This window comes from Mauremys reevesii, linkage group 8 (genome assembly GCF_016161935.1).
Source record: "Mauremys reevesii isolate NIE-2019 linkage group 8, ASM1616193v1, whole genome shotgun sequence".
NCBI lineage: Eukaryota > Metazoa > Chordata > Testudines > Geoemydidae > Mauremys > Mauremys reevesii.
Window position 1 is genome coordinate 77,058,380 of NC_052630.1, and position 27,089 is coordinate 77,085,468.

At 43.1% G+C, this 27,089-nt stretch overlaps 1 protein-coding gene and 2 long non-coding RNA genes across 7 annotated transcripts in view; 2 read left to right on the plus strand and 1 right to left on the minus strand.

Annotated features, from left to right (window-relative positions):
* ZNF644 (zinc finger protein 644) overlaps window positions 1–27,089 on the plus strand; it is a 121,543-nt gene that overhangs the window by 89,113 nt on the left and 5,341 nt on the right. Inside the window, exons 7-10 of one of the 5 annotated variants that reach the window (XR_005583298.1) lie at window positions 16,753–16,917; window positions 21,727–21,766; window positions 23,872–23,993; window positions 24,345–24,522. The gene's annotated coding sequence lies outside the window, so the exon portion shown is untranslated. The remainder of the gene's footprint in view (window positions 1–16,752; window positions 16,918–21,726; window positions 21,767–23,871; window positions 23,994–24,344; window positions 24,523–27,089) is intronic. The other 4 variants (XR_005583297.1, XR_005583299.1, XR_005583300.1 and 1 more) reach the window with 4 other exon arrangements.
* Window positions 5,321–7,631, plus strand: LOC120369652. The gene is made up of 3 exons (XR_005583302.1): window positions 5,321–5,639; window positions 6,801–6,989; window positions 7,494–7,631. It is a non-coding gene; the product is annotated as an uncharacterized LOC120369652 (long non-coding RNA).
* LOC120369653 lies at window positions 17,033–18,704 on the minus strand. Its single transcript, XR_005583303.1, has 3 exons — window positions 18,568–18,704; window positions 17,368–17,457; window positions 17,033–17,233 (listed from the first exon to the last, which is right to left on the minus strand). It is a non-coding gene; the product is annotated as an uncharacterized LOC120369653 (long non-coding RNA).

Consider the following 27,089-nt stretch of genomic DNA (forward strand, 5'->3'; position numbering starts at 1 on the left):
ATTCCAAGAAAGTGAGTGTGCCACAGTTGTCTGGATCAAGCCTGTAGTTGACACATTCTTTTCTTGGTATCTTTCTAAGATACTGATCCGGCCCCATTACTGTAGTATCTGAGTGCTTCACAATCTTTAATGTATTTATCCTCACATCACCCCTGTGAGGTAAAGAAACATCCCCATTTTACAAATGGGGAACTAAGGCATAGAGAGACTAAATGACTTACTCAAGGTAACATAGGACAGTGACTCAACCTTTCCAGATTATGGTAACTCTTTCAGGAGTCTGATTTGTCTTGCATACCCCCAAGTTTCACATCACTTAAAAACTACTTGCTCACAAAATCAGACATAAAAATACAAAAGTGTCACAGCACACTAGTATTATTGCTTTACTTTCTCATATTTGCCATGTAATTATAAAATAAATCATTTGCAATATAAATATTGTACTTATATTACAGTGTATAGTATATAGAGCAGTCTAAACAAGTCATTGTATGAAATTTTAGTTCACACTGACTTTGCTAGTGCTCTTTCTGTCGCCCGTTGTAAAACTAGGCAAATATCTAAATGAGTTGATGTACCCTCTGGAAGACCTCTGTGTACCACCAGGGGTACACATACCGATTGAGAATCATTGACGTAGAATATATGTGGCAAAACCTGGACTTGAACTCCAGTCTCCCAGGATCATTTTGTCATACCGTTTTTAGTAGTTGCAAACTGCCTTAACCAAAGCCATTCTGTGAATAATTGGACCCTTTAACCCTACATATTTTTTGAACATTATTAAAGAAATAGCTAGATTCTGGCAGCCTTGTCTTCGATAAGTAAGATCGCACTGATTGACCATTGGTGCAGGAGTGAAGTGAAAGGAGAATTTAAGAGTAAAACCAGTGAATTACAGAAAATTAACGTTTCAGAAATAATTAAACAGAAAGATAAATGCCAAAACATGACGACAGAGTAGACTTAAATGATCCTTCCCCCTGTATACTAGCCAAAATTCAGAGTGCTTGTACAAGCCAAGTATTTTTCAATTTTTTATGAGTTTTCCTTCACTTACTCCTAGCACAAAGAGATGTTTCTGATACCAGTTGGGCAAAGGATTTACCATATGAATTTCCTGATGACAGTGGTGAGCATTGGTTACAAGTAATGGTCAGAGCAAGATACTCAGAGTAAATTAATCATTTAAATTAACAAAAAAAAAATCTCTGGCAGAAAGGCTGAGAGAAATACAGTAAGGGCTAGATCTTCTGCTGTGCAAATGAATTACTGGGGGAAGAGAGCACTAGGGGATCCTCTTCTATCCTTACCATGCTATAACAGGAAGGGTTTTACAACTTAGCACTCAAAGTGCAGCGTAGTCCTCAGAGGCTGGCAATGTTTGTAGAGCAGAAGGCATACGACCACCTTCTTCTTCCTTTTATTTGCCCAAATCCAGTTTATAAAATGTTTTGTTCAGTGTAGGTGTCTGCATGTATGATGGTGAGGGGATGGCTGGAAGTGCTGACTCCATTCTGAAACCCGAGTTAGCTCCCTGGACTTTAGGTTATACTTTCACTGTTCTCCCAGCGTATTTCATTGTTTTTCATATCCCTTCCCCTGCATAATGAACACTATAAAATGGGCAGGACCAAGAGAGACATTAGGTTGGCTAGCTAAACTCTTAGCCCACATGATATGGGACAACAGCCGCACTTCTTGGAACTAGGGCTTAGCACTTCCCCCCCCCCCCACTTATTCCTTTACATAGCTAAAAAAACACATTTCAGGATTTGCAATGGTTGTGAGAAATCTGCACTTCTCAGATGCTGAAGGTACCTGGCATTCAGTCTTACACTTCAGCACACACCTGAGATGTGTGCTTATCTCACAACAGCCATGCACCCTGTCGTCTGTGTTTCCTGATGGCACTTAATCCAAATCCTTATTTAAGACTAACTTTCAAAAGTTGCTCACATACCTTCAGAGGGTGTAGAAGGGAATAGGAAAGGAACATCTTTCAATCGTGAAGACAAAAGAAGGGCAGCTTCAATAAGTGATGAAAACTCTGGCTAAGAATGCAATGATCATTCTACACTGCTTGTGATTTTTAAGTTTGCCATGCTCCATTTGAGACATCTGATTAGGGGGGAAACTTCACTTTCGTATAATGTTATAGGAAAATAACATGTAAAGGCTTCATGGATCCTTTCCACGCAGCTATTAATATTACTAAAATAAATGAATAATTAAGAGATGATACAGATAACAGTAATTCTGATTTAACCTAACCATTTAATTTAGATTTAAAAGAAATCAAACAGGCTGATGCAGAAATGGGCTTTATCTGCAACATATTAAGTGACTGCAACAAAAATGGAAAGCAACAGCTGACCAAGTATAACTCATTTACCGCGTTCTACAAATAAGCCTTACAGAAAAATTTATGGAGCAGATGGGCAAGATATATTCATGGCCTTATGTGCCTGAGTCTTTTCAAAACAGATACAAGCGTGTGCATCCTAAGAATTCCTCACTAACGCTCTTGGGTAGTGTTAAAACATAAAATAGTCCCGCTGAAGAGGATTCTTGAGCTGCGATATAAAAAATGTTGCTGATCTGATTAAAAAATATTTGTCAATGTTAAATTTAAAATGTTCCCATTTGTTGTCTAATAGAACTTATAAAAGACAAGGATGATGTAATTAGAGCATCTGGTGCTCCCAGTGAGACTAAATTAAGAGTGCTCCATATGGGGTCAGAAATAGGAGCGTTCTTAGCTTAGCAGGGATTTGAACTAACCAATGAAAGCTTTTGTATTTTATACTTCACTTCAAAGAAGAATGCCAGTTGGATCACGCTAACTCATTGTGGCGTGTTTTGAAGTTAGACTCCTAGACCCTGATCCTGAGCCATGCCAGAGCTGTATTCAGAACGTTTCTGGATGGGGAAAATAAGTCAGCTTTACACCCTTCTCTTTCCTTCCCATCCAGGCTTGTTCTCTGGTGCAACTTAAAGCAGCCTCAAGGCTATTTTAAATTATGTCCGGAGCCCAACAGCACCAAAGGGCTGTGCAATTGGAAATTACCAAAGGACAGGGGCACACCAGCCATGCTACCTATGCCAGGGACTGAGAAGGGTGTTGGTACAGAGGCACATGATTGTTCATCATGTGGGTTTTCTCCTTGCTCAAGAGGAATCTTGAAGGGGCTGATTTAGCCAGCTTTATGGGAGTTTGAACAGCTTGAGTAGTGCAAAAAAGGCCATAGTGTTGGGAGGTTTGGGTCTCTCTAAGTTTGGTTCTTGCTGTTCCACTGAGTTGTGATGACTGTGTATAAATCACGTAACCTCTCTGTGCCTTTGTGGAAACTAAACCTGTGCATTTGGATTCACAGGAACCTGAATAAACCTGATTTTGTTAAATCTGTGTTTACACTTATGAGCTTTTATAGGCATAGAGAGCTATTTATGAAGTCAAAATAACATGAGCTGGCCTTCCTCTGGATCTTCTACTATTCAGGAATGAAAACCATGTTTACCTTCCACTGAAAAAGAAAGTATAGAATTAGATCATATTAGTTTAATATTTAACACTGTAGAATTTAAGATTAATAGGCTCTTCCCAAATCTAACAAATTGATCATGAAGTAAATTAGTCTTTTGTAACATATATAGAAAAGATAATGTAATTATTAAGCATTAGAAAATTCTACTAAAAATCCTGGGAAGTTTAGATAGACAACAACTAGCCAGAGGAGTAATTGAGATTAACAGCAAAATGTGCTTATAAAGATAGGGTGGGATTTGGGTTTATAGTATTAGTAGCCACTTGCAAAGAAAAATTCTAGGCTTTGTAAGATCCCTACAAAAATCACAGCCCAAATTAGGCCTCAGTCCTGCAATTGCATCCAATGGAAGGATCCCCATTGACTACAGCAGGGCTCTCCATAGGCGCAGGAGTCTTCCTGTGTGGGAGAAGTTGCAGGATGGAGACCTATGTCTATTAAATGTATAGATCATGTTGGATTTGGCAAGCCACTGCCCAAGACATTGGATTCTGTATGGTATCTATTTAAACTCATTTAAAGCCAAATGAATGACTGTATTATATTAATTTCTTTCTTATGGAAAAGATGGAGGTGACTGATTTCATACTGAAAACTTTTGCAGAGAGGGATTTAGTTGCAAGTCAGATTTGCCTTTAGAAGTTCTGGTGATTTGAAGCAAACCCTTTACTGGTTAATTTTAGCAGGTGTTTGCAGAGGGACAGCTACAGCCAGTTTCTGAACTCTCTCTATCTCCGTCGTGTGTGAGGTGACTAAAAAAGAGATTACTGTTTGAGTTAAGATTTGCTTCATCATGGAAAAGTCAAATGCTACAAGAACACACAAGGGAGACAAGAATACACAATGTTTTCCTTCTTATAATTACTGTGGTTAGTTGCTTTCATTGCTGCTGGATTTATCACGTGGCAGTAAAACTACTGCCTAAATTAAACTTAATCATTTGAATGAGGAAAAAGTGTGTTGAGGGAGGAGATGATCAAAAGCCAGGGGACAAAGAACTACTGAAGACCAGAATGAATGCACCATTTAAGTGATGGGGAATCATAGCCTGGGCTCCTTTTAGTTTGCTGTATTTTGAAATGTTCAGAATTGTAGTTCATTTCCTTTTCAGATCTGGTGGTTGGCAACATGCCATCAGATACATCATCGTTTCAGATAACAAACCTAGATAGCTGCTCCACTTTTATTTTTCTCTTCTGCTTCCATGTGTGTTCCAACATGTCTTTATTATATTTTTATGAGGTGCCATAATTGTACATTAAACATTACAGCAGGGAAAATATGACAACAGTAATAATGAGCAATATCCATGGCCCACAATCTTATTATCTAAAGGCCTGTGTGGGTACGCTGCAGTCAAACAGAGAGCAGTGAATAGAGGCGATCCCTGGTTGGCTTAATAGACGCAAGGAGAAGGAAGAGGCATTGAGTATTTAATTGGGAGGTGTTGCAAGATTAGGGGGCCAGTATGACAGAATTCATAGTAAGAGACTATGACAAAAGGTGTGGTCCTGAGCACCTTTATGTGCGGGGCTGGATGCCCTCTACTCTCAATGACTTTATTGGGAGTTGATGGCACTCGGCAGTTCTCAGGTGCTGCATACCTACCCTCACAGTATCAGGCCCAAAAGGGAACACTAAGGAGAGAGGGTTGAGAGGAATGTAGGGAGAGGATAGAGATGAAGGGGGAAGTCAGGGCTCAGGTGTTGGCAGAACCAGTGTTATGGAGTTGCCTGAAGGTGAGAAGAAGTTTTAATACTATAGAAAGAAGATAAGTAAGAATTCAAAAGTGAGGCAAGACAGTCATTATCTTGTGAGGGGCTGAGTGCTTCCTGCAGGATGCTGAATTACTCTGCTTGACTGATAGTCCTCCGCAGATTGCTGGGTTAGGCCCATTGTCACAAAGGTGGGAGACAAAGGTGATATTGGGAACTGCCTTTGCATGGATGGAAACAAGGCAGGAGAGTGAGAGGCCAGCAAGGAGAAATTACAGTAGATGAGTGAAAAATTATTGCAGAATGGATTTTTGTTTTGGTAATAGGGGCTGGTCAATAGTTAAGGTGTAAAAGAAACTTCCTTCCTGCAAAGGTACTTTAACTTTTTACCAGGATTACAAAGCTATTCAAGTTGCAACTGTTATTAGGTGTTGAATTAAGTTTATCATGTCATCTGCAAGATAAATATTTGTTTCCTTCTCTCTCTCTCTCTCTTTTTAAGGAAGCTTCATTTAGCAGAAACAAGTAAAGTTCTGGCTATCTCCTTCAAGGGCCTTTTAACACCTTCTGCAAAAATGTACTTAGTAGCCCCCAGCCAGAACCTGCCTGATTCTCATCTCCCCTATGCATTACACTGTCGTAATTCCACTAACTTACTCCTGATTTATGCAAGTGTATGCAAGATCTGTGTTCAGCCAATTGCCTACAAGAAACTAAAGGTGATTCATTACTCTATATTCCTTCATAAAAGGAATGATTTACTTGATATTTATAAAGGAATAGACTATGATTTCTGTGATTTTAAAATAGGTAATCTTAAACCAGATAATTGTTAAACTATCAGTTTTCCTCCAAAGTAATGATTTCTTAGGAAAGATGCTAGATGAACAATACTGATGAATGAAATCCTTTGTTGTTAATAGCTATATATGACACTATTCCCTTCAGCAAGCACTTAATTTACTCAATAGGGCTACTCCCGTGAGTAAAGTTACACCTGTTAAGTGCTTGCAGGAGTGAGACATATTCCCTGCCTCTGAGGGAGGAGCACTCACATGAGTATGGTTTTTGCAGGATCAGATCCTAATGGCTTAATTCTGCGAGCTGCTGAGTACCCTTAACTGTCATTTAGTCTGCCTTACAGGATGGAACCTAGCAGTCAAAGCAAAGTTCCAGTCCCACAGCAGTGTGAGCTTCCCTATTGGTGTCTCTCCTGTCACCTGGAAGAGGGATGGACACCTGAACAAGTGAGAGAATAGCTCATTTGCCATGCCCAGTCAATCCTTGACTTCTCTGCTGAGACTGGCTACAAGCAGGGATGCCATTTGTTATGAGATAGGGGTGCAGTCGCCTTCCCCCTAGACTTTTCATATATCTATGTCTTCCAGTCGCCTTCCCCACCTCTGCAGGATATAACGTAATCACACAATGTTCTATGTGCTAGCACAATTTTGCCAGACCCCCGCAATTTGTTCCTGACTGTTCACTTCTGTCAGCTCTGCTCCTGGGTTTTGTATTGTCTGTATTTGTCCAGTAGGGAGTAAGAACAAGAATTCATTAAAGAGCACCTGGACAGCGAGGGCCTAATTGTCAGAAGACCCTCCCAAGGCAAACTCCGGCCAGTGGCTGTGCCAGGGTCTTTTATCCCTGTGTAGACATATCCCATTGACTTCAGGTGGACTTGTGGGTGCTCATCTCTTCTGAAAACCAAGCCTTACCTGAGGTGGGTCACATTTGAACCAATTCCCTAATTAGTAAAAGTTTCACGGTGCCTTACCAGATTCCGTAGCTAGGAGATGTGGTCTGCACAGCTGGGTCTGATTATTCTAGCTTTCTGCTTGATTACAACTATAAGTTGATAGTATTGGCTGCAGAGGTGATACTGTGCTCTTTGTTCATTCCCATGGCATTGCTTGGTCTCTGTTCTAGACTGAGTTGGTGCGGTTTTTATTATTCTCATTATGCTTGTTCTTCCTTTGCAAGTGTTAACAGCAGAAGAGACAGACACAGATCTCTTCAGTTAAAAGGTAGCTGGAATCCCCACCACAGCTGGCCTACAGGGGCATGTAGTAGTGCAGCCTTAGGGTTTAAAGAGGGATTGATTGATCATTGTTTATTTGGGAAACAAGCTGATAAAGGTCCACTTCATTGTTGTATTCACTGATTTTTTTTACACGCGAATTGTCAGGATGTGCAGCAGATCTTTGGAACTTTGTCTCTTTACCAGGGTCCAAGGCAATTGATGACTTTACAGGGCTTGTTCGTTTTAGATTCGTGGAGCCTACAAAAATCAATAGTTTTCCATTATCGGGTGCGGCTGGGTCACTGGTCTGTCAATGAGCTGTGACAATTGCTGTGCAAGGGTGAACCTGACCAGTCAATTGCTGCTGACAAGAGGCAAACGTGCTGACAGCCACTAGAACAAGTCGAAACACAGCTTTGCACTTCGGCTTGCCGTCCAGAGAGGCTCAGAGGAAGGCCTGCTCCCAGATGTAGGGCAAACGCCATGGCGAAGCAGGGCTGGGCCCTGCCCCCGCTCCCTCAGCAGGCCGGCCTTGGGCGTTCAGGGCCCTGTGCGCACAGACACAGCCTGGACAACTTCCTGGATCACAGGGTGCGTCGCTATTGCAGGGCCTTCCCCCGCCACTGGCTCTGTGGAGCGCAGCCGCGCTCCCCACCTGTCAATGCGGATTCCCTGCCGGAGCGCGGCCGCAGTGTAACCCCAGCCACGCCAGCGGAGTGAGTCCCTGGCCTGCCTCTGGGCTCAGCCCGGGTCTTGCCGGTCGCGGGGTTCCGGCGGAATTTCGGTCAGGCACCGAACTGGGAAGCGGAACGAAAATCAATAGCGAGCAATTAACCCAATATTAGGATTTTTAATTTCCAACCGCCATTAACTACTTTCAAGTCTTAAACGCTGGCCTCTGTCTTTGCGCCTCCAGCCCTCCGTTTGATTCGCGCAGAAGCCCAGAGTCACTTGCGTTCCCCTCATCAAACAGAAAAACTGGCAATCAACTTTATCACTGCGAGCCAACTAGCTGGGTTTTAAAAAATACACTCTCCACCAGACCGATCATTTTCTTTAAGCGAGAGCAGAAGGGAGGCGTTTGGAAGGGGAAAGAATAAACCCTCCTTTACTGATAATTAGGAAGAACCGGTCTTATGACTTGCAGCACTTGGTAGCTCAAAACGCGTCAGATCTCTTGTAGCATTAATTAAAAAGAATGTATGTGTTTTTAATAAAATGCTTCATGTTGTAGCCTCCTTTCTTCCTCTTACCAAACGTGATTATGGGGGCTGAAGGGAATTCAGGTTAATATGTTGACACACTTAACAATGCAGGGTCATGTTGCACAATACGCTTGACTGGTTTGGTTCAGTACAGCCTCTGACAGGTCCTAATCAGCCACTGCCCTAAAGGCAGAGGCAAAGAGCGGCTTTTAATTACTGCTCCACACACGAGTTTGCCAGCATTAAATTGAGACATAATTAGGCCTCCGAATTTTAATAATTGTCCTAGCTAATTGGGCAGACAAGTGCGTTCTGTCGCGTGGCGTGATTAGATAATTAGTATTTCCAAATGACAAAATTGGGCTCTTGATTACAAATTCCAGATGCAAGGGGAAAAGGTAGCGTGAGGATCTTTACGAGTCTATTAGGGGAGAGTTTAGCAATGCTGGTAATTTAAAGTCCATTAAGAAGCTAAATTCCACCTCCGGTGAGCCACACTGGGCTGCGAAGGCCTCTGCCTCAGTGTCTGCACCGCTGCCGCCTGGCTTATAGACTTGGGAGACCTGCGAGATGTGCCCTGTTCTCAGCTCTGCACGGCAAGGGGGTGGGGGTGGGGCTGGGGTCCTACTGAACAGGGGAAGCTGCTGTCCCAGGGGCCTGAGGGCGGCCTCCTCCTTGGCCACCCAGCCCCTCCTGGATACGCTGTTTCTGCCCTCCAGTGGTCCCGGCAACCTGCCCCGTCGGCCTGGGAGCCGGCGCTGGTGTGGGCTGCAGCCGATTCCCCTGGCTGAAGTGCTATTTAAAAGTATACATGCGCTAATGCGGTGCAGCTCCCCAGTCGGAGAGCACGGGGGGAGGCTGCTCGCGGCTCCTCGGGCTAGGCCGTTATTTCCCACTGATTACTCGCTTAAGAACGTCTCCAGACAAAAAGCTCTAGGTGTGACAGAGCTGGTCACCCAGCAGCTGCCCCTCATCCCTCCCGGCGCCATCTGACCTCCTTTCCCAGGCCCGCCTGCGCCGCGGGGCGGTCAGCAGCACCAGGGAAGGTGCATTGTGGGGAAGTGGCGGGGGGAAGGAACCCGGCCTGTAGCTCTCAGGAGAGAAGGTGACGCTGTAGCCGGGTTATATCCCAGATTTGAAAGACTGACTCCTGCTATACGGAACCCGTCACACGGGTGACGCCCGGCCCAGAGAACCCCCTGCACAGAGGCCTGCGTTCCATCTCCTGGCAGGGTAGCTCCAAAGGACACCCAGCGCCTGGATCGGAGGGGTCTCTTTTAGTTTCTGTGAGGCTTATTTCAAATAAGAAAAATGTCCCTAAAAGGCAGTGGTAGCTCATTCACTCCTGCCCCTGGCTCTCTCAATGTGAGATGTCAACTCCAATTAAAAGCTTATTTATTTTCAAATGAAACGATCATGCTACTGGGAAACAAACAATAGGAGCGAGATCTGTGGCCTAATTCATTAAAAGCGCAAATTACCAAGGAGTTGCTTGGAAAGGGGAGCCAGTGGAGAAGGCGAGCACAGAACATGTCATGGGAGAGAGAGAGCTGTCACAGCCGGTCTGGGCGAGCTAGAGGCACGTCAACAGATTAAACTCTCCATTTCAGTGTTTCCTTCGCATGAACCGAGAGAAGACAGCGGATCTTCCCGACTAGCGGCCAGAGTAGACTGCCCTTTAAATACATGTATAGAAATCTTTTCCTATTTAGCAATAGCACGGTTCCCATTTTTAGTGCATTGTTGCATTCCCCAGATAAAATCTAACACTCCTGGAGGAAAGGTGTAATATCTGTCACGAAGAGTTCTCTTTTCAGTACACAATACTTGGGCTTTTCTTTTTTTGAAGAATTACGTTTATGACTGATCACTCAACACCTTGTTGGCTCTGATTGCAGAAAACCCACCTTATAAATATATGATAACCACCCTGTAATAGGGAGTGTGACAATTTACTTCACAGTGCATTTCAGGCTGCTAATTGATCGTTTCAGTCCAGGACTATGCGGAATAAATTATAGCCATCAAAAGGATATCACAGTTCATTTTGGTAGAATGGTTTCTGTGTCACTTCTTGTTCGTCTTTTGCCCAGTAGCTGCATTAGCCTCATGTGTTGTTTTGTTATTACTAGCTGTTTCCATGTCAGAAATGCAAATCTGAGAATGAACACTAGAGGCCGCTCTATTTGCATACTTCTACCACGATCAGGCGCGTGGTCTGCCTACACCAGCCAAAGAGTAAGAAGGTTTGAATCAGAAACCTCACAATTAAAAGGCTTTGAATCATTTGGAGAAGGCCAGTTGGACTTACAAGAGAGTAAGTACCGAATATCCTTTACTACCATCCAGGTTAGCGAGAGTTAAAAGGGACGCATATTTGCCATAGACTTTTGACAACGATCATGATTTTTCCCTCCCATTATGAATTACAGCTTTATTGTCTGATCATAAGAGTGGGTGTGTGGCTCTTATCATTTTGCTACCGTAAACTATTCGATAAAAACTGGTTTTATTTCTTCCCTTCCAGTCTTTTCTCTCCCTCCTCGCTGTAAATTTATAAAAGCTATACTAATCAGTTTACGACCTAAGACCAAAGATTCAAGTTACCACAAATGCAGGGAAAGGAAGAAGGAAAAAAGAAGGGACTAAAGTATTGAAATTCACGATCAAATACCCACAGGAAATGCTTGCAGATACTATTTGTATGATTACATGTATATGTATCCTTTATTCTCTGTAGTTTTTGCCCTTTAATAAATTATGGGTTGCAGAAAACATGCTATAAACTAACTCGTAATATACAAAAGATTCACTAAAATCCGTGAATAATCTGAGGTAAACCCATAGTAGCCCAGAAATTCAAGATCTCTTAATTATCTTCGTAAATCACTATCTCTATATTGTAGTATTTATGGTACCGGAATTCACCTACTCTTTTCAATCCCCTCAAGTACCCCTACATCTATAGGTGAGGTAGACTAGAGCAGGTCAGGGCTGATCAAGAGCGAAATTGAGCGGTTCTGGCAAGCTCATGAGTGAAGTGGGGACGCTTGTCAGTAAGAGAGGCTGAAGTCTGTCCATTTGTATTTTATACATCATTTCTTTATTACGTTGCATTCGATGTTCCGTGCTCGACCACATATTAGAACGAGACTGTTTCATACACAGTGAGGATGCAGGGGAATTTCTCTCCCCGGTTTGTTCTGGCCTAATGAAATGGTTTGATTTAAAAAGAAGAAGAAGAAAAAAGGCGCGCCAAAAGACTCTTCTCTCCTCCGTCTTCCCTCAGAATTGCTTCTAAGTAAAGCTTTTTCAAAGATCAAAGGGCCTGATCCTGCCGTCTTTGCACCAAAGGGAGTTTGCCTCCCATCGTGAGAATTTTGCCTGAGTGAGAACTGCAGGATTTAGTTCACAGTGTGCTCAGAATCTCCCTTCAATCCTCAGCACATAAATGGAAGCACAGATAGGATCTCTGACATGGCACACAGAAGCAATCCATATTATGGTCCACTCTTGAATTTCTTACTCAGACAAAATCTGCACTAACTTCATTATTTGTGTTAACACCTGGTTCAAAAGAGCTTTTACCATCTGTCAGGTAAATAAGTGACAACAATTGCCCAGGTACATAAATACCTCTCCAATTACACAAGTCAGGCTGAACAGAGATGATCCTTACCTAGATTGTAAGATCTTCAGGGAAGGGACTTCAGTTTTTATTTGCCTGTAAAGCACCAATCAGTTTTATGTAGTTATATACAAAAAATATCAGCAATAACAGAAACAACTTACAAATCTTCTGACTGTAGGCATTTTTACAGTTTTTATAAAATCATTTACTTTTTATTTGCAGAAGAAGTAAATAGTATTTTGTTCAGTTTTGTGCATTTATTTGCACTTTCACTTAAAAAAAGGTTGGGGGAGGTTTCACTCCAATTGCAACTGTGGGGGCCAATATTTGTCACTATGCTGTAGGCCATTTCTGGTATAAAAATATAATTATTATTGCTAAGTTGCCAATATTTAAAAATGTGGATATTTGTGAAATAAAATTTTAAAATGTAGTTTACCAGTTGTATTTAGATTAAGATTAGAACTCCATGGATTGACATCCTACCTTTTAATGCTTTATTGAGATACTGTGGCAGACTGGTTTATGAACTGATGTAGTCCTACCATGCAGCATATGAGTTATCTGATGTATCCTATAAAGTACATATTTATTAAAATTTTACAGATGATATAGCATATCTCAGGATTAAAATATATTGGTTATGACTGTATAGGGCTTGATCCTGCAATATTACTAAAGCATAACTTCCATTGCCATCAAAGGTGGTGTTTGGCAGAGATAAAAGGAGAAGAAACTGGAAGGTGCATCCTCAATGACACCTCTCCTGCAATTCTCTGAGAAGCCTTCACCTCAGTGACAAGCCCCTCACATATATCCCCCCATAAGAATCCCAGAGCCCAATCACTTTTCAATGTGCAGAATCCTACCAAATCCCATACTCCATTGTGAAGCACCTTGCCTGGCTGCCAGAACTCTTCCTTTAATTGGGAGTGGCAAATGCTCCCAATTAAACCCATCAGCTGCAAACATTATTTTCCCATGAGGTGTTGCTGATACTGCTAGTGAGGGCAGGTGAAGTTTGCTTTTGAGTGTTCTGTTCTGAGTGACCTCAGCTACTCCTCTGCCCCAGGTATTCTCTCATGAGTTTCCAGGAGGCTCTATTTTGTCACTTCTGTTCAATGTACATATGAGACTACTGGGGGAGATAGCTGATCCATAGATTCTAAGGCCAGAAGGGACCACTGTGATCATTCTAGTCTGACTAAAGTGACCTGATAGCAAGTCTGAAAAATAGGGACCCTTTTGGGGGGAGTGGTATAGTTGCCCCTATATCAGGATGGTCCCGATAATATCAGGATGTCTGATCATCCTAAGTTTGACCTCAGTGAGTGAGGCTTTTGATGCTGATGTACTTCCAATAAGTACCCAGCTCTGTGTCTCCAGTTAATAAGCCTGTGTGCTGGAGTTAAACAATCCAGCCAGTGCAGTGTTTGGCAATCCTTTGGATGAGGGTTATCTGGCTAAAGTTAAATCCTTATCAGATTTAGGTAATGCTTACAGTCTGTGAAAAAAACAGAAGAAATGGTTTCTCCCCTTGAACTTACAATAGGCTCTATGCCGGCAGTCAATGACATTAATGGGGCTCCATGCAGGCACAAGGAGCAGCACATGCACAGTTCACTGCAGGATTGGGGCCTATGTCTGCCCCCTCATTTGTGGGCACTTGGCTGCCATTCATCAGCCAAGTATGTAACTTGGACTCCAGCAGTTTCTAGCTATCCAGATAGTTGCACTGGTGTGACTGCCCACATTTTTAATCTCTGCTTGGAAAAAATGTTGGGACTTTCTCTTTTGGATGTGGACCTTCTTAGTTACCGATCCCTGTCACCTAACGACTGGGTTACTAATATGTGAGAAAGTAGCTGAGGCCATTCAGAAATTTCAGCTGGTGCAGAATGTAGCCATCTGTATGTTTCATGGTACTTCTCACATAAAGCAAATTATACCCAATCTCTGTGATCTGCACTGGCTTCCATTTAGTTTCCTGGTGCAGTTTAAGGTGTTTTTTGACTTCAAGCACCCATAGTATCTTGTGTTCTGGATATTTTAGAAACTACCTCTATCTTCATATGATAATGCAAGAGTTATGATCAGCTAAAGCACTGGAGTTTACAGCTCCTGATTTAAATCAGAGATTGTCAGTGGCTTCAATAGATGAGTCTTCAGCTGTGGTACCCACCATTCCCCTAGGGCAGGGGTAGGCAACCTATGGCACACGTGCCGAAGGCGGCACGCGAGCTGATTTTCAATGGCACTCACACTGCCCGGGTCCTGGCTACCGTTCCGGGGGGCTCTGCATTTTAATTTAATTTTAAATGAAGCTTCTTAAACATTTTAAAAACCTTATTTACTTTACATACAACAATAGTTTAGTTATATATTATAGACTTATAGAAAGAGACCTTCTAAAAACGTTAAAATGTTTTACTGGCATGCAAAACCTTAAATCAGAGTGAATAAATGAAGACTCGGCACAGCACTTCTGAAAGGTTGCCGACCCCTACCCTAGGGTCTAGTAGAGTCTGCATTTGTTGCCATTCAGCTCACCTGGCAAAGCCTATTGATATACCCAGGCTTTCCCTGGGGTGGGATTGTTGATCAGGCAGACTGGGGATTAGAGAGGGGCTGAAGGAAAGGAATTTGCTTGTGGATGGTAGGATTTTTTTCTGGATAGTGACCCCTCAAAAAAAGTGTTCTTCTAATGACGGTAATGGTGCCCTAGAGGTGGTTTTTTGTAAATACAAAAATAAGGCCTCTCTACACAACAAGGTAGTACCACTTAAGCTATACCAGTATAGTTAATGCAGTACCATCACCCTACTGTAGACAGTTATATGGGTATAAAGTTTGGGCACAGATGTTCCTGTACCGGAAAGGGAATATTTACTGCTCTCTACATGACACATATTTTGCTTTTCTTGTGGCCCTTAATGCTATTTTGAAACAGTTGCTTGCCCCTGTACCACCAGTGTGGTTCATCTTCACTCTCATGAAGGACATACTGGGTAGTACAAACATATAAGTAGCCCCCCAGTGGTAGATTATTCTAAATACATGCAAACAGTGGAGATACCAGATTGTCAGAAGACCCAGAATTGTTCCTTCCGCCAAAAAATGGCACTGCAGAACCTGCAGGACACTATATGTCCTCTCAGGAAAAAGGCCTGAGCTGGCTGGTAGGACATCCTTAGGAGGTTAACCTGTGCAGACCACCACCACCAGGCCAGTGCATCACTCAATCCCACCTAAGCCTTGTTGATAGAGGTGCATTGGCTTCCTAGGGGCCCTCTGCACAGGACTCTGTTTCTCCTGTTGTCACACATCACTTCCCATATGGCATTTCTTTGGAAATAATAGTTTACGTGCGCTCACAAAAGCATCTTTAATCTGGTAAACTCCGGGTGTGTTTACAGCTCATCTTGAAAATATCTAGAGGCTTATTATTCAACTTAGAAAAAAAAACTCTAAGAGGGTGAAGAGAAAAAACCTGCTGTATAGCAGAGTCCTCTGGTGCTTGGTTACAACCTAGGGAAGGGGTGGTCGAGGTGTAAAGAATAGCCCACGTGGCAGGAGCCCCCCCACAGCACCCTAGTTTTTGACATGGAGTTGATGGGAGACCACAGGTCCCACCATGCAATGGTCCATCGCGTGGCCTAAGGGCCCTCCTGTTAAGTTCAGCGCCGCTCCCGAAAAGCTGGGGTCCGTAGCCTCCCCATTGCAGATGGAGGTGGCTTCGCTCTGCCTGGCCCGCTGGCGCCCATGCCCGGGGAAGGGGGAGGCGAACAGCAGGCACCCACCCACGCCTGAGGGAGGGCGTGGGGCTGGCAGGGGAGCCCCTGGGAGGAGCTGCTTTCTGAGCGTTTCCAGTTGAACGGAGATGCGGGGAGAGAGGCTGGTGGGAGCTAATTGCTGTAATTGGCCGCCCCGCCATTACAATTTCTTTTTGGACGTGCAGTGTTTGTTGTGGGACCACGAGTCCCCGCCCCCTGAAAGGAAGCTCGGGAGGCGCGCGGGCCCCGCCACATCAATTATTCAGGCCTCTCGCCCCGCCCCTCTCCCGCTCTCCCGTGTAAACAAATCCCCCCGCCAGCCCGGCGTGCGCGCAACAGCTCGGCCTGCTCCTCCCTCGCTCCCTGCCAGCGCCCGCAGCGCGCCGAGAGCAGCCTCCGTCAGGGCGGGGCGGCTCGAGCTCCGTCCGACGGGGCGGCTCGCCAGCTTCGGGGAGGAGCTGAGCTGCTGCAGGACGCAGCCCTGCAGCCGAGGCTCCGTCTCTACTCCCGGGCATCCCTCCCAGGCCTCTGCTGCGAGCTACAGGCCGGGCCCGGCCATTGCAACTGCCCGGCTGGGGGGGGGTCTCCGTTCCTTGCGGCGCTGCGCTCCTCCCACCCCGTAGCTATGGGACCTGGGCCCCACACCTGTGTTCACTCGCCCGCTCGGCGGGGGCGGGGGAGGGCCTGAGGTTTTCCAAGGGCCGGGGCAGGGAGACGTTACGGGCCATTGAGTCGGGTTTCCCTTTGCAGAGGCTCCCCCCACCCCTAGGTCCCGCCGGGGGTGATGGCAGGAGAGGGCTAAGATCAGGCTAACGCGGGTTCCCCTCTGACACTTTGGTATGAATGTTTCCCAGGCACAACAGAAGCACGTCGGCTGATCCTCTCCAACGCGTGTAAAGACAAGCGATAATATCCAGGGGGAGAATAGCAGGAGAACCGAGCATCAAACCCACCTGACTCCACTATTTCTTCTCGAAATAGTGATTGTGATGAGGAGAAAATTGTGAAGAAGCGGATGGGTAAGAGTAGCTGGTAGACAATCTCTTTGGGGACTCTCTCTCTCTTTTATACATTTGAGTTTAAAAACCAAAAAAGCAGCAGTTTAAGTCAATACTTCAAAGATTTTCGGTAGTGAAAGGGACACTAACAAAAGAAAGTGTCTGAATAACAAACACACCGCTCTGCCGGCGAGTTTTAAGACATTTTAAGTATAAATAATAAGTGACATGGGAATCATCCCCGCCAACTTTGCTGCTTTCTGATTCGGATGCGAGGGTGAAATCTTGCTAACAGCTCGTGTATCTGTATATTTAATTGCGACCTGGCTGCATGTTCCTGTTGAGGAAGGATGCAGATGACAAGTGAATATATAAAAAACAGTTGACAAAAACAGGAAAGAAAGAACTGACAGATGAAAAGACAGTCAATGCGGAGCTAACAGGCAAAAGCATCAGTACAAAGTCACATACCTTCTGAGAGGAGCAGTAGTTTGTTTTATTCCAGATCTCCAGAGTTTTATCTACTGTCGGTGTGATGGGGGAGAGAGGAGCTAATGTGCCCTGTTTAGGATACAAACATGCAGATTAGAACAGACTTCTGACACCATGTTTCACTCAAGACTTAAAACAGAGGAATAAAACAGATTTCCCCCACTGAGGAAAAGGAAAATAAAACATAAAAAAATCCAAGACCAAGATTTTTTTTTAAACTTGTTTAAACATAACCGTTTTAAATATACCTAGAGTTGAGCTGGATTAGTGGGTCTCCATTATATTCGCACAAGCTTAGTGCGTTGCTCTCGAATTGAGATGAAGTTCAAATGGAGGCCTTAAGCTTTCCGTTTCTATTGTTTAAAGGTTGGGACAGTGGGAGAATATCAGCCCAGCTCCCATTTTTCATCACTTTTGTATTTCTTTAAGTTTTCAATGAGACAAGTGTAATTATTAGGCATTTAACTTTTTGCCAGGCTCTTTCATTATGGCTTTGCATTTGCACCTCGCTTTTAGAGAAGCAATAACATTCACAGTCAGGGGCAAATCCTGTTAATGAACAAATTAAAGTTCAAACAGTTATTCAAGTTCACAGCCCTGCTCGCTGCTCCTTTAATAAGAGTTATACATGTTACTTTCTCTCGGAATCTCTCCCCCCTTTTATTACTTTTTAAGCTTTTCATAAACACAGCCGGGCTATATCTGCCGCTCCCAGCCTCTAAAGCCCCCTCCAATCCTGGAGGGAGCCCTAAGCCGACCTTAATTTGGTAACTTTTGTAAAACACATAAAAGATGGGGTACTACCCTTTGTGCGCTCAAATGACTATATAATAGTGAAACAAACCAAAGGGAAGTTCCCCCTCTTTGCCTGGACTCCTCGTGCCCTTCTGCTGGTCGCTCTCTCCTCCCCCTCCATTTGCAGTGAAATCCTGATTACTCCCTCAAATTCCTAGGGAGAAACTGGACTTGGAGTTTTCTGGGCAGACAGGGAGCAGGTGCCCCTGGACAAGGGCCGGACTTTCTCTCCAGGCATCTGCCTGTCTGTGTATCCACCTGGGCGGTCTGTCTGTGCAGCCTGACCGATTAGGGTTGCCTGGCTCCTGTCTGGTCTGCCCGCCTAGCCAATCTTATGTAGCTGATCTGTCCTCTCTGGTCTATTTTATCTCGCCAGTGTCTCACCTATGTGGCCAGTGGCAGCTCTGGGCCTGCGGGTCAGGTCCCCTCCCCGAGGGGGGTCTGTATCAGGCCCGCAAGACTCAGGAATTGCAATAGCAGCAGCAAGGCGTCGTTTGCTTGTCTGTCACGGCCGCGGCCCTTCCCCGAGCCCCCGCCCGGCGATCGGAGGGAAGAGGCGAGCTCGCTGTTTGCCAACAAACTACGCGGCGCTTCCTGCGGCTGTCCCGAGCAGCCTGTCTGCAAATGGGAACCAAGCGCCGTTCACCGAGCTCCCTTTCCTGCTCGCACCGCTTCCTCCTCCCCCTGCCTTCCAATCTTTCTCAATTAAAGTGTCTGCCGGCCCCTAGACATTTGCATATATGAATCCTAATTCCCCTTGTCCATGGCTGCCCGGCCTAGGGATCCCGGAGCCTGGGTCCCTCCAGGTGGTGCGCAGGGAGCGGCTCCATGCGACTGACAGGCCGTGCAGCCCCCGCTGGCCCGGGCACTTTCCCCACTTTCAGAGGCAATTGTCAAATTCCGCTCCTTTGTTTTACTCTCCCTCCTAAAAGTTCAAGGCAGAGCCGATGCAAAGCGCTAGCTATGTACAAATCGAGGAGATCACACTCCCCATTATCTACCTCCTGGCGAGTGTTTGATTTGTGACATCAAAAGCTTATCAAGACAAGCCTACAGAAAGCACCTCGCGTAGGCTGGGCTGAGCGTGGAGGGGAGCGATCTCGCTGGTTTGGATGGTCTCCCTTCCCAAGGGGTGGGGTAGCAGGGGTGCTTAGAAGGGTATTGACTGCCACAGCAAATTAAATCGCTGTACTGAAGAGAGCTAGTGGCCAGGGCCCGACTGACTGCTAGCTCCCCGGCTGGTAGCGTAAAGAATTTCCTGACCTGTACCCGCAGGGCAATATTGGGGGTCTGGCCGGCCGGACAGAAGGGGCTTAATTGCCATGCCTTGTTTTTTTGTTTTTGTGTGTGTGATTGAGGGTTATATGGAGGCCCTGAGTCCTCGCAGCCATCCGCTCCGAGTGGTTTGATATAATCACCATGACAACTGCAATCTATGAGCATACAAATAATAGAGATGAAATAGACAAAAGATTAGCATGCCATGAAAAGTACAATAAGTTTCTTATTTAGCATTTAGATAACTGTCTTTCCTTCGGAGCAGGCTTCAAAGTTGAACCCAGTTTAGACCAAGAGGATTAATTCTTTCTCCGGCATGCTTCATTGAATCTCTCATTACCAAACTTTGTCTGTATTGATGTTAGATTTGATTGAAGATTAGAGCATTTAGCAAATCTTGCTTTTCTGCATGTATCAGGCCTTTTCAAGCACAGCCCGCCCTGCCCAGTGGTCAATACCCTTACTTTTATCCAGTGTCTGCTTCATTTAAACTTAATCAACTCCATCAATGAACTGGAACAGGGAAACGTCCCTGCGGTGAGAATGTTGTGCTTTTCTTAGATAATTCTCTGCTCCCTTTCCCAATCCATTGGCGTTAAACCTAAAATTGCACTCTGATGAACTTAATCAATATGATAATGACAATTGGGGCTGAATAGCTCTGCTAGGGCTCAAAGTGGAAAAGGTAGATGGCTGGGCCCATTACCCAAAACAACTTCTCTTGTCTTGCCTTTTCTTTTGTGTGAGCTACTCCTATCTTTCTTTCTTTTTTTCTTTCTTTCCTTTTCCCTCCCCCTCCCTGACACTGAATACTGCTCATGCTGGAAAATGATGCATCTTGGTGAGGAAAAGTGAAGCAGACCGATTGGCTCTGTGAATTATCTGGCTTGTTGCAGTGAATTATTTGCACTGTTTCCTTTACCAGTCAACAAGTTTCTGAGGTATAGTACAGATCAATCAAAGCTGACAGAGCGCATGTGAAGCTTTTACTGTGTAAATCTGGACCTCTTGTCCTGGCTTCGTTGGCACTGGCATCTGTATATCATTTTTATACTGCTACCAGTAGAGCAATTTCAAAAGTATTTGCAAGGAAAATGTATGTCCCCATCTGTTCCTGGAATCATAAATGTGCCACTTTCGGAGGGTTTTCACTGGTAATCATATCTTTAATGATGAACAAACTTGTGATATATACCTTTCCATAAAATGGGGTTTTCTTCACTTTATTGTGATTGGCTGGGATAAATAGCTTTTCCATATGTTAGGGAGATAAAATATAAGATTAGCAGGGCTCGTTTGTTTGATCATAAACAACAGAAAAAATCATTCCAAATACTCTTTAAACAGAAACAACTACAGAATTAAGTTGCATTAATTGGCTATCTATGGCCCACCGCTAAGGGGTAAACAATTGCCTCCCTGGAAATGACATTTTAAAATAAGATTATAGTGTTTTGTTCATTCTGAATTATAATGCAGTCACTGATTTTAAATATTTGATTATTTTAATTTTTGAGGCATTTTTTTTCTTCAGATTTTTTATTTTGCAGGTTTGCTTTTGATAGCAATCTCTATAGCACAAAGGATGCTATTTAGTAAGTTGCCACGTGTATATTTAGAAAGCAGATGGGGGGAAAATGTCTTTAGCGGTCTTTGCATGCTATTGTTGTAAAGGTTCCTCAGGTAAGAGTGCTTGAAATGTAAATATTCAATTTTTAAACCAGCCAATCTTTTGCACTTGCTGGAAGTGTTGAATAAAGAATAGTAAGGGGAGTCTTTTTAATTTTGTTGCACTTCATGCTTAAGGTAAATGAAAATATATGAAAATTACAGGTGCAATTGGGAAACTTACCCAGAGTCCATGACAGTGTGTCTGTCTAATGATCGACTCTGACTGTTGTGTGAGAACCATTTTGGTTTTATTACTGGTGGTGATACTACTTTTCAACCTGGGTATGTATGCATATTTTAATATATGCATTTCTGTGTATAAAGAGCATTCTTTTCTTCAGTATTACATAGAATGTTAATGAAGACCTAAATAGAAAAGCTATCATAAATTCCAAACAGCAGTGAAAAGGACCATGAGATATGTGTTTATCTCTCTAGCTGTGTCTTTTTGTTTCTATCTATACATGATCACAGACATACACAGAGCACATGCATACATTTTCTGCTGTGATGTGTACTGATTGATACATAAGCATATGCACAGACTGTAGGGAAACATTCACTGTTTACAATGTTGCTTGGTATTTCTTACAGGACGCTGTCCTCTGCCTTGGAAGATTCAGCAGAAAGACTGGTAGCTATAGAGCACCTGTGATGGTAGACAGTATAATATACTGGAAATCATCATATAGTTCTTAAATTATGCTAAGCCAGAAATGATGTGTGCATGGTCATCACTAATATATATAATGTAAAAAGTGTACTGCATTCCCCACCATTGAATAGTATCTTTACACTATGAGATAGCTATTGAGCAACTATGAGGTCTACTGATCTCCTAATAGGTGGAGATTTGCACTCCTAACTACCATCAGTACTGAAAGAAGTTAAACGCTGAAATCCATCATATAGTGAACACCCAAGGCTAGATAAACATCTTTACACCTTTATGTAGACAAGCTGTAAACACTTCATTTTCTTTATTTTTGCAAGCATTGCAGAACCATAGAACACATTCCATTTATTTAACATCTTTGATCATCTCACCTGCATTCTGCCCTCTGATCTACCTTAGCCAAGACCACTTCTAATGCTCTACACCTCTGAGCAACTTTGAGATAGCAGACATTTTTTCCAAAAGAACCTAACATAAACATTCATTTCTCCTCCCCCCCTCTCCCCACCGAAAAAGAACCAGTGGGATTTAGAATCATACTGATGCAAAGTCCAGGATTGGCATTATTCGGTCCTGAATCAACATCAGATTTGACAAATTAAACTGCTAGGGGAAAAAAACCACTTGCTAAATCTTATTGGAAGGCTAGGATTCTGGGCCTTCTAGTGATATAGATACTGCAACTTGTCTTGTCTTGGCAGGTAACGTGATATTGGATCCCAGAACTGTGACTATCACTGTTTACAGAGAGGCTCCTTTAAATCACTTTTAGAGCTTTAAAAAGTTTTAAAACTAATTAAAAATTTTCTTTTCACCAGTAACCATAATTGTCTAGCACAACCTGCCCTCCGAGACAGGAGGATAGGGATATTTGTATCAACATAGATTTTAAATTTTAAGAGATTTCCAAAAAAGAGTTTTAATCTAGTAGTATTTGGCATGAAGGAAGCACCTGTGCTATGAAAGGGTATTGACACACTTGTGATAGTCTCCTTACCTCAGTGTTGAATCCAGAAAGGCCAATTCTGCCCCCACTAAAGTCAAGGGGAACAGGAGCTATGCTGGTGTGATTGCCATTTTCAGTACACATTATTCAGGCAACAACATTTAGTGAAAATATGGAAGGGAGAAGTGAAGTAGGAAAAACCCCATGGAAATAAGTGAAGTGTGGGCCTAATCCCCCTTCCAGCGAACTCAATGAGAGGAAGAAGATTGGAGGAATCATGTTGGACCCCTCAGTTATTTTTGTTTGTTCAGTCATACACTATAAGATTAAAATGAACCAATTTAGAGCCAAATTCTGTCCTGAGTTGTATGTGCATTGGCTTTCATTGGGTGTACCTCTGATGCCAGAATTGGGCCTTACATTTGTTTGTTTAGCTGCTGTTTGAATTTGCAACTTAATGCATTTATTAGACTGTTTTCACAGTGGACTACACTGTTGCGGTACATGTCATGCTTGTTATGTGTCTATCTAAAACTCTCCAGCGTGGTGTGTTTTAAACATTTAGGGCCAGATCCTTCATTCTCTTTAAGTTGACTTCAATGGAATTTTAACAGGAAACATGGGACAATCACATGCTAATTCTCTATTCCCTATGTTCACACGCTTGTAACTTGGCTATTTCTAAACCAAATTTTATTGGACCAGCCAAAGGCTTATTACTTAGGTACAACTCAGCTGGACATTTGCTTGAATAAAGAGTGCAGGATCAGGCCAAAGTCACTGGCAAATCTGATGTTAAAAATAAACCTGTTATTTGAATTGCCAAAACAAACAAAAAAAAACCCAGGAAGTGTTAAAATGTGAAAACACCTTTTTTTCACATTCCCAGGACCCAACCCTACAAGCACTTTACACCCGGAGCTCCCATTCAAACCATGTCACTAAGTCAATTTTTAAAAAGAGCGAAATATAATTTGTATTGATCTCTCTATATACACACACACATATCTTTGGGCTGGGAACAAGCATGTCATTTTTTTCAGAAATGTCTGTAAATAGATTTTCCTAATGAAAGTGCTTAACCTACTTAGCACCCAGCACTCACTATTTTGTGCAGCCAGCACCGTCATTGACATAAAGAGGAGGCTGGGTTGAACAGTGAATGCAGAATTGGGCCCCACAACTAATGCATAGCTTTGGTACATATCAAGATTTTACCTCACCTCCTAGGTGTTCCAGGTATGTAGATTTGATTTTTTTCTTTCAGCAGTACACTGAGAAATAGGTTATGTTTGACACTATATAGTGCTTAGTGGCTTATTGAACTGAATGTTTCTTGGAACAGCAGTGGCTCCAATTAATTCAATTGGCATTAAAATTTAAGTTAAAAACTTTTCTATTTTCTTTGTAATTCAATCCAAATTAATGCACCCTAAATTGTTATTGTATAAAGAACTAATTGCACTTTGACATTGTGCAGAAAGGGTTTCTGTTTTCTAAGTAAACAACATTGATTTAGAGACAGTGAATGTATCTTGGCATATTTAATATCCTAATGGTCTTGTTTTATTCTTGACTTTAATTTTACAGGGGATATCCCTCCTATATTGTGGAAAGAATATAAGATGAGCTTCACAATTTCATTGTGGTTGCTTTCATATGCAGGAAGCTTTTCAGTTTAAGAGAAAATCTGAATGTCACTTTCATATAACACAAATATTATAAAAGCAGTATCTGTGTGTCAGCATTTCAGTGTGTATTTTAAAGGGTAAGTAAAAACCACTTAAAACATAAATATAAATTTATTTCTTAAGATTATTGTCAAAACCCTCTTTTTTGTATGCAAAGAAAACCAAATTGGGATTAATAAAATTCAGGGGCTGTAGTTAATGCTGTTAAAAGCAGAGGGCAGACATTTACACTGCAATGCATTACTTATTAGAGAAATCCTAAACAGTTTTTTAAAAAAATATTGTACAAAAGTAATCTTAAGGAATTCAAGAAACACTGCTGCAAGCTCCTGCACTTTCTAGGCAGTTAAACCTCCCTCTGAAATCAACTGAAGCCCAGTGAAGTCAATGGGAATTTTGCCTGTGTAACAACAGCAGGATCTCCAGCCCAGAGCCTCTACAGTTAAGAGATTACTTTGAACTCGATGATTTTGTATGACTGATGTGTGAATAGAATTATTAGGTATTTTTATGGGGGTTGGAGGGATATTACAAAGAAGAGGAGGGGGGGAACATTGCATTTCCCATTCATCATTTTAAAAAAGTAATACCAAGGCTGTGACTTCACTTTTTCTTCAAAAAACATTGTGGAAAAAACTAGATGATGCCACATTTCCCAATGGCCCATCTCTGATGAAGTGATGTAAGGAATTGTATGGTCCTTAAATTTGATTCCATGGCAAAGGACTGATGACACTGCTGATATAGAATTTCATGAGAAGATTTCTCTTTTTGGCTGTCAATTACTGCTCCATCCCCAAAACTAAGGGAGTCTGCTGTTCACTGGATTTAGCATAGACTTTAGGGATCATTTCTTCGGAGTTGATTCAGAAGCAAAGCACAGAGATAAAAAGTCCTGGTGGCATTTGAAAATACCCACGTGATGGAGAAGGAAAAGAGAGGGAAATGGATGAGTCTTCTTTATGGTCAAATAGAAGACATAGGGTGAAATCCTCATCCTGCTGAAAGAGAACTTTGCCATTGACTTATCTGGGCCAGGATTCCACCTATGTTGTTTATAAAACTGGTACTATTAAAACTAGAAGCCCTGATCCTACTCCCAATGAAACCAGTGGGGAAAACTGTCATTGGGAATAGGGTCTAGCTTCAGTGTTCAAATGCCATTTGTTTCTGCTTTGAGTCAGTTTGTATGCTAGGCAAAGATCTGCAGCTCAGGGTTTTTTCCTCCTTCAAGAAGAGAACATGAATGTTTAAAAATTTATTTATTTAGAAACCATGGTCAACTCTCAAAGGAATGTTTGAAGGGCATTTACCCAGAGGAGGCGCTAGTCTCCATTTAGACATCTGGCTGATCTTTAGGCCCACTACTTAAAACCCACATTGTTTGGGGAGTAGTTTGCTACATTTTGGCCTTGCAGGGGGGTGGCCTGGCAGACACTCAGCCAAAAGTTCAGAGAGCGTACTTCAGCAGGATTATCAGCATTTTCCTTAAGAGCAGCATTTAAAATATTACAAAAGGGTGATACTAATAAAAACGCCCCAGAGATGTTACTGGTGTTTCTAGCTTGTTAATATTCTTGCTTTGGTCCATGGCTTAAACAAATCTGCCTTCTTCACAGCGACAGTGTGTTTGTGTGTCAGGAACTTCCATTTTGGTTTAATCTCTGGGGTTTCATGTCTTCAATTTAGCAGTAGAGTGTGTTGTCCTCTCCTAGGGCTGGGAATTGCAGCTCTAATGTCTCTGAAGGTCACATAATTAGTGTGAAAGGAACATGCAGACTGACAATTTAGGGAAGGAATGCAAAATAGCTTCCTCTCAGAAATATTCTCTTCTCAAACCACTGCTGGCTTCTTAGCAGCCATGGGGCTCTGGAAGGCTTGCCCAGATCCACTAGAGTTTGTCTTTCTTTCCCTGGAAATGCTTTGGAACCCTTTGGTTCCTTTTGTTGCAGACTTTGATGAAACTATGATAATGTGACAAGAGGCCAGGTGTGCCCCATCCCTTCTGAGGCCTGCCAGAACTTTATCTATACAGCTGGCCAGGAAAGACTCTAGGCAGAAGTTTCCAACTACAGATATGCCACCAGTGCTGGTGCTCCGGGCTGCCATCACAGCCAGTGGTGGGCCTTTGTTCTTGGCCTCTGTTCTTGGCCTCAGTGCCCCATCACCTGTATGCCCCCCATTCAGTGCTGCCATCTAGCTACTCAGCCTTCTGTGCAGCTTGGTTTCTCTGGTGATACAGGGAGGAGGCCAAATTTAGAGTTGGGATAGGGAGAGGTAGGGTGGAAGGGAAGCACTGTAGTCATCTTCAGATTAGGGATTATGACTGGAACCTTGACTGTCCCTTTGTCTGCTCCTTCAATAACTGTAGAGTGATTTCTTTCATGCCTCTCTGTAAGTATGGCGCACCCTTTCTGAACAGATCCATAAGGTCACAGTCCTCTCCTCCTTCAAATCCCTCCTCAAGTGACACATCTTCTGACTGCAAGCAATCGGCCAGTTGGTGATCAGTAGGGTTAGAAACAAACCCAACACAGAAAGGGATTTCATAGATTTTAAAGCCAGAATGGACCATTAGATCATCTAGCTTGAAACCTCATGTATATCATAGCATTTCTTCCAATTTCTCCTATATTGAGCCCAG